Source organism: Apium graveolens, chromosome 4 (assembly GCF_009905375.1).
Source record: "Apium graveolens cultivar Ventura chromosome 4, ASM990537v1, whole genome shotgun sequence".
Lineage (NCBI taxonomy): Eukaryota > Viridiplantae > Streptophyta > Magnoliopsida > Apiales > Apiaceae > Apium > Apium graveolens.
Window position 1 is genome coordinate 37,752,221 of NC_133650.1, and position 8,620 is coordinate 37,760,840.

The following is an 8,620-nucleotide window of genomic DNA, read 5'->3' on the forward strand; positions in this document are numbered from 1 at the left end:
TGTTGAAAGTGCCTCCCGGGGAGGGAGTGATGAGATTCGAAAGAATAGAGAATACGAAGTAAGGATTTCAGTGTTGTTGAAGGCATCTCCATGGAAGGGAGTAATGAGGTTTGGAAAGAAAGGGAAGTTGAGTTCCAAATTCATAGGACCCTTTAAAATTTTGAGGAGAATAGAACCTCTAGCTTACGAGCTCACCTTGCCTCCTAATCTGTAACAAGTACATGACGTGTTCCACGTGTCAATGTTAAGGAAATACCATGCCGATGTGCGACATGTGATAGAGTACGAGCAGGTAGATTTACAACCGGACTTGACCTACGTTGAGCAACCGGTGAGAGTAATGGATCAAAAAAGAACAAGTGATGAGGAACAAGACCGTGAAGCTGGTTAGAATCTTATGGAGAAATCAAAATGTTGAAGAGTCAACTTGGGAACTAGAAGACGCAGTGAGGAATAGATATCCCCACCTATTTTCTAATAGATTCCGGGACAGAATCCTTGTTAGAGGGGAAGACTGTAATAACTCGAATTTTTGAGACTTTGTAAAAACGTTTAATGAATAGTAATCCTGACAGACGGGGGAAAACTTTTTAGTCCACAGTATGTTGTTCATGGGAAAATGAGTTTCGAAGTTGATATTATGATTATACGTACCAAATGAGTGTATGTAAACGCTATTAGTTTTCGAAGAAAATGAACTTTGAAAAATGACCATATTTACGAATCATCGAGGATTACGGGAATCACAATATAATTACGAATTTAAAACCCTAAGGATTTATATCCAAGGATGATACTTCAAAACATAATTAATAAATATGAAAGGATTTACGCCGTGAACCGTTTACGAGAAATTATTACGAAAACGTTTAAGCGACGGAACAAACGTGTAAACGATTAAATAAACATATCATACTAACTAACCATGGTAGAAAAGTAACCATGGTTACTTTATCAAATAGTAATCTAAGGTTATAAGAATGATCATCTAAGGCTAGAAAATAGTAAGCTAAAGGCTAAACTACTAGCTTAGCTTGTAATCTAGTAAGGCTAGCAAGATTTATCCAAGGATTTGCCAACATAAATCTATTCTGGGTTATATACTAGAGAATATACAAGCATATATCACAAACATTATTCAAGAAGCAAGCAAGAAGCTCACAAAATCTCTCTCTCTCTGTCTCTCCAAAAATGCAATGCTGATTTTCAAGAACACCATGGAAAGAAAAATTCATATCTCATGATCTACTCTTTCAAAAATCACCAAATTTTTACCAAAATTCTTTCATATCATGGGTAAGTTACGCACCTAAATTCATGCCCATCCATGAAGTTCTCAATTTTATAAAAATGTTTGAAGTTGAGGGTGAATAGTAACTCCGAAAATCACTAACTTGTTTTCTTGATTTTTCATGAAAGTTTAAGGCTCCTAAAGCTAGACCAAGGCTTCATAAAGGATATTAGGACTTTATTAAGTATTAACAAGCTTCAAGGAAGGTATAAACATTCATCCAAAATTTGTTTAAGTTTTAAGTTTCAAGAAAAGTAAGGATCGTGGATATAAGTATGGTTTTGATGATTGATTTGATATTAACTTGATCTTTAGTTAATTAGTTTTAAGGTTAATGATTGTTGCCTCAAGAACATAATGTTCTTGAGAGTAGTTAGTGTTGAGATGATGATTTGATGATTGTTGATGGTTGTATATTAATTTAAGAGGTAAACGAAACTCGACTTTATTATGATAGACAATGTTATAAGGATCGTTTAGGAGCTTGAATCGCTTGATTTCGATTTACAGATCAAACTTTATGGCCGCTTTAGTAAAAGGGATTTACGCGACAAAACTGCTACAAATTATGAACTTTGTAAATATAAATGATTGACTTAAAAATATTTAAAAATCATGAAATTTTTACATAGAGTAATAAATAGAGTTTATTATCTTCCATAAAATTTTTAAGTAAAAATGTTGATTTTCAATTTTATAAAAAATGTCGGAGCCGGGGTCGCGCGGAGTACGAATGTCAAAAATAATCTCATGTTAGGAAACTGCCACTTCGGGATTTTCACCCCTATTACCAGAAAACCATTTTCCGTAGTAGCAGGGTCCTGGGAAAGGATCAGAATTGATGTGTTCTAAATTTTTTCTAGATCACGCACGCGAAAACGGTGCGTCAATTGAGTTAACGGTTTGAGAGATATAAACGTTTTAGTGAAAGCGGTTTGAATAGTAAAACTCCGTAGTTGACCGAACTTTTGAAATGCTTTTCACCTAATTAAATTCATTTTATCAAAATGAAACTTTTAGGATAAATATTACAAGCACTCAAGAAGCTCCTCTAGGTGATTTCGTATTAAAATATTAATTGTACGATTTATTAAAAATAATAGAGTGTGAGTCACATAATAGTAATATTCGGTAAAGTCAAATCTAGAAGACCACTTTGACCGTCCGTTTCGACCAAGGATTGATACTTATTTCGAGTCGGTCGAATATTGAAAATTATGAAGTATTAGACTTATTAGAAATATAAGTTGGTGATGAGAGTAGGAATACTGATTAAGATTATGATGTTTGTTGATTAGAAAACCCGGAATTAGAGGAAGTCGGGAAACGTATCTTGGACCGAGAGTCGGTCGTTATGTATATTATAGACCGAGAGTTGGTCGGTATGTATATTATAGTAAAAACCCGGGAATCATCTTGGTGATGTTTTGGACAATCAAAAGTCTGCACTTATTTTATTCCAAGGGACTTGATTTCCACTTGCGAAACATTAAATACCTCGAACTTTTATTGAAACGATTTCCAAAGATCGTATTCCCTCAACTAGATTTAATTTCTCGAATAATGGATATTATTTCATTGTTCATTTATTATAGGAGAAGTATTCTCCAACAATTATTTATTTTAAACTCGATTTATTATTAAAGATTACTTTAATTTACTTAAACATAAATTAGTTGAGGAATATTATTTCAAATATTCTTTTAAAGTATAATTATTCGAGGTTTAATTATTTAACAATTAATATTTAATTATTAATTATTTATTAAATGATTTATTATGATTTAAAGATCATAAAACCTGATTTAAAATACTTTCTGATTTTCGGAAAATCATTCCAATAATTTTAGATTGCCGGAGAATATTATCTCGACTTATTTTAAATATTTTGAATATAGTTTCAAAAGAAACTCCCCCTTATTTACTTATCTGTTGACAACGGTCAACTCACATCCTTAGTACTTCCTCCGAAAACTTTCGGAAGTACATATATATATATGTATATAATGAGGTAAAGTTGTCCCTATCAACAAGAAAAATGCTTGGGGAACTTCGATACAGTTTGATGATTCCAAGTATATGATAGGATTCTTAAAAGGATAAGGAGGGATAGAGATCCAGTACCTCGTGGACTGGGGAGACTGCCATATTTATTTTCCATATGAGAAGGTACCAGGTGTACTGAAGGACATACGAAGTATGCAAAATATACCCGGGTGGAATGGTGAAGCATATAAAGCCCGAATGCGGCTTGGCTGACAACCAGGATGTTAGGAAGTCGCCCCTCTACATGTAGAAAAGGTTACTGTTACCGTTATATGACTGATCATCATATCTCGGGGGCTCCAGTGAATGTCCTAAATTCTTCCAATTGGAATTTTGATGCAATACCGTAACCCAAGCCTAGGTGTTGGGTTTACAATTAAGGTATTTGCAGGATAATAAATCCACTAAAGAATTGTTTTCGAAAGAAGGTGTGTATCGCCAATAAAACTACTTTGAGTAAATACATATCCTTATACAGATTAATATAATTTCTTTAACAGTCTTTTCATTCTGTTAATTATTATGGCTGAGCATTATTGCTCACTCTTGCTTTCTTTTAAATATCACAACACAACATATTACCAGTATGCCGGCGTGATACTTAGTCATTTGAAATCGTGGGGATAATCCTTTACAACTTTGTCTCAGGTGGACCAGAGTATCCAGATAGGTATAAAATATTAGTAGTAATTATTGTAACTTCATGTAGAGGTTACGAATAATTGCTTAAGATCCTTTAAAGTACAGTTGAGTGTAATAAAAGAAGATTGCATCTTGTACATCATTTTTAAGGCTATAACTTGTGTTTGTGTGCGTGAGATCTTGTGATAAGTGCATGATTGTTATTAGCAAATCTTGCGATATATTGGAGCATGTGATATGGTATATATACATGTCTGTTTCGTAATCTTGATATCTAATTGTTGATTCAATTGCTTATAATTGCATAATACCTATGCTAGAGATAAGCAGTAGTTGCATATACCCTTAGTATAGGGGACCTAGAGGTGAACATTTTCTAAACCGGGAGTCGATGTTCCCGAGTATAATATATATATTTATATATATAGATATAATTTTAAAAACTATTAATCGAATAAGGTTTATTCGATAACTTTATTTTATTTAATGAATATTATTTTGAATATTCATTCGAGGACTTATGACTCCCCTTATTTTATTTAATGAATATTATTTTTGAATATTCCTTCGAGGACTTATGACTCCGCTTATTTTATTTAATGAATATTATTTTTGAATATTCATTCGAGGACTTATGACTCCGCTTATTTTATTAAATAATATTTTTTATTTTATTAAAGAATAATGTTTCGATAATCAAACTTATTTTCGATTATTCAAATAAAGATCGTACTTTCGTATAAGTATATCTTTGGTTATTTATTATTCATTTCAAGTATGAGTTGTAAAACCTATACTTCAATTATTTTTATAAGGATTATCCTTTATGGGAATACAATTTAAGTAATAATATTCAGATATTTTCTCCAACATATCGGGACTGATTTATTTTATTAAATCAGCGTTACTCTAAATATTCTTTAAAATGTTTTCGAGTCTTCAAAATGATTTTTAAAAGTTAGAGCGGATCCCAAAACTCATTTTTAGATTTAAGATCTTCCTTTCGAAGGGGATTTAAATACTCGCTCAAAACCTGAGGGATCCGGCTCTGTGGTGTATTTTATATTCGCAACGAGGTTGCTGTTTTAATAAATGAATTGATTACTTACCCAACATTCGGGAAGTAAGTCCATCTATTTGAGTCGGCATAAGCAACATGGGCTCAGTGGGCGTCCATGAAAGTGTAAGTGGCTCAGTGGGAGTCCATCAAATACGTAAGTGGCTGAGTGGCAGTCCACCATAAGGTCCTAATGCGGACAGGGTGATGACCAGTGGGGGATTCATCCATCTACTAGTAGAAAAGGTTACTTATTGGTATCTTTGCCTGATCAGCAAGATATCAGGTTTATGCCAAGGTTTTCTCCTTTCCAAATTCATTGGATATTACAACTCTGTTTATAATTTTCATAACAGAGGTTTTCAAGGAGTGTATGAAATGTATATATATAGGTGTATATATATCAGGATTTAATGAAGTATCTCGTAACTTCATTATTTATAATGATATTTCAAGGATTGAATCTATTCAAATCTTATCTCGTAGTCTCATCTATGTGATGAACTTTTGAAATGGATTATACCTTGAACGGTGGTAGTTCAAGTAGTATTCGGAAAAGATATAAGTATATTGGAGTCTCTTGTAACTTCATCTTTTTAACTTATATCTGGTTAATGATTATCTTATGCATGACAAAGATTTTCAGAAAAACGTTGAGACAAGGTTAGATTTATGAGATCACCTTGCAACGATATTTTTATACAGTTATAAACTGGAACTCTGTGTACATTATACATGTCAGAGGATTTCAAAGATTTTGAGTAGTATATATGTATATATATACTGAATATTTTGTGACTTGTCGCATTAAGATATCAACTTGGTTCAATTCTTCTTAACCAAGACTTTCATGAGTACTATGAGAATGCTCATATATTGTTAATTATTATACATATTATTTTGGTGGGCTTGTTGCTCACCTTGCTTTCTTCTTTCATCACACAACAACAGATAGACAAGATGAACAGGACCAAGCTCCCAATTCGTGAGCGGATAGGAAGCATTCCCCAGTTTCCTGTAGGCGTTGATGTCGTTGTAGCTGAGGTAGGATCTACCAAAAGGCTAGGCTTTCAACTTTTGATGTAGCAGACTTATGTATATTTATGAATTGTAATAATGGCAAAGAATATGTAAATTATTCAGAAACCCTTTCTAAGGTGAAATGGTTTATAATTGTGGAATAAAATGACTTGTGTTATTTTGGTATTCATCTCTGAGACTATAACTTGTGGTGTGTGTGTGTATATTGTGGGGTCACAGTACGCAGTAGTTGGTTGACTGTTAAGATTAAGCATGGATAAGGGAAATGGAACTCGTAACAACCCGAATCCCCGACCCCGGATTTGGGGGTGTTACAGAAATGGTATCAGAGCCATGCGTTATAAACCTCAGAGATGATGTGGCGTTAAGATAATAAGTTCACTAATATAATAAGAACTCTTGCCAAGTTCATAGTCGGGCTACCTAACGTAGTACAGACAGTTAAAACCCTTATGGGAACCCTTATAAATATCGTGATAGAAGCGTAGTTCGTTATCGTATATGGTAGTGGGACTCCGAACCCTGAGGTTGAGGAGCAACAACGCGATGATGTTTTATTACTTATTGGAGATCAGATTGTGGATCTGATAGAACGTCCTAACGAGGGACCGAATGACGTTCATATTGAGGATGTAGCGGTTGATGATGTTGTCCTAGAAGGGATTGTTGCTGAGTAAGATCCCGTGGAGGATCCTGACAAGAATGAATAAAGGACCACTGAGGAATTGATGACCATGGTTAGGGCAACTACCAGAGGTAGGATTGGTCGGTCACTATCGGAGGTTCGTTCAAGTTTATAAAGATAGTAGCCCCTTTAACGCGGCTTACTCGTAAGACTGAGAAGTTCGAATGGACAGAGAAATGCGAGAACATCTTTTAAGAACTAAAGAAAAGGTTGGTGACGGCCCCTATGGTGGCGTTGCCGGATGGAAAAAGGAGATTTCGTGATGTGTAGTGACGCTTCACATAAGGAATTTGGGTGCTTCTTATACAGCACAACAAGGTAATCGCGTACGCGTCAAAACAATTAAGGGAATATAAAATTCGATATCCCCACCCATGAGCTTGGGCTCGTGGCAATAGTTTTTCCCTAAAGATTGGAGGCACTACTTGTATGGAGAGAAGTGCGAGATTTACACAAGCCATAAGTGCTCTAGTGCATTTTCACGCAGAAAGAGCTCAACATGCGCCAGAGGAGGTGGTTAGAGTTAATCAAGGATTACGATTATGAGATTCTTTATCATCCAGGGAAAGCCAAAATGGTGGCTAATGCCCTTAGTATAAAGGAGAGACTCAAGATGAAAATTTCTTTGGGAGAGTTGATAAGAGATTTTGAGAATATGGAAATAGAAGTGAAGGTAACCGGAGCCGGTACCGAAACGCTATTTGAGATTGTAATACAGCCCGAATTATCGAAAAAGATCATATTGTGCCAAGAAAAAGTGATGATTGAAGGCAGAGAGTCAATGACTGGAGAAGAGATTAATACCAAGAAAGATGATAAGGGAATAACGAGGTATTCTTACAGAATTTGGGTTCCAAACGTTTAAGAGCTTAAGGACTGGATCTTAGATAAAATCCATAGCTCGAGGAATAAGATTTAGGGCAAACCCCGAATGTGATAGTCAGGGAGTTTGCCATTAAGAAAGAAGGAGCCCATAACATAATGAAGTGGCAAACAAGGATTTTAACGTATAAGATGACCCTAAGTATGGGAGAAGGATGAAACATTTCATACTAAGGAAACAGAAAGTCGAGTAAGGAAAGGAGACCCGGGACGGTACTCCTATACGGCAATTTTTATGGACCTGTCTAAAGGGAACTTAGACTATTATCCTCAACCACCACCCTGAGGAGACAGTGCAGTTTGAAATTCTTTCAGGACCTTTAAGTCACTAAGCTCTCAGAGTTTCAAGGAACAAGCGAACCCAGTAGAGGCGAGAGCCTGGCTAAAGGAAATATAGGAATCATTTGAGATTCTAAATGATGGAGGAATCACAAAAGACTGTTTTTGTCACTTACCCTCCTAAGAGAGAGGCCACCCGCTGGTGAAAGACCAAGAAAGGCACGGATCCAGAGGTTAGAATAAACTGATTAAAGTTCAATCAATTGTTTTCGGGAAAGTAATTCCCAAGGTCATGGAGATAGTATAAAAGCTTTAGAGCCAGAACAAAGGCGGACGAGTATGATGAATTATGAAGCTAAGTTGTAAAAGTTGTCAAGATTCGTTCTGATGACAAGAATCCCAGAACGACGTGATGTTTGAAGTCAATGAGTAGTGGGTTCATGAAATGATTATAATAGAAAAGAAAATAAAAAGAAACTGAAGTGGAAAGGAAAATAAAGGAAATAGAGTGGAGAAGTGAAAAGGGAGTTAGGTATGGGAAATCCTAAGAAACCCTTGCAATAAATATAGAGAAGTGTGTCATCATCAGCGCGATGGTGACTGATCATGAGATAAATTCAATAAAGGCGTAAGCGATACGTATAATTAATCCCCTTTAAGTTGAGAGTATTCGATGAAACTTTGAGATAGATCGATG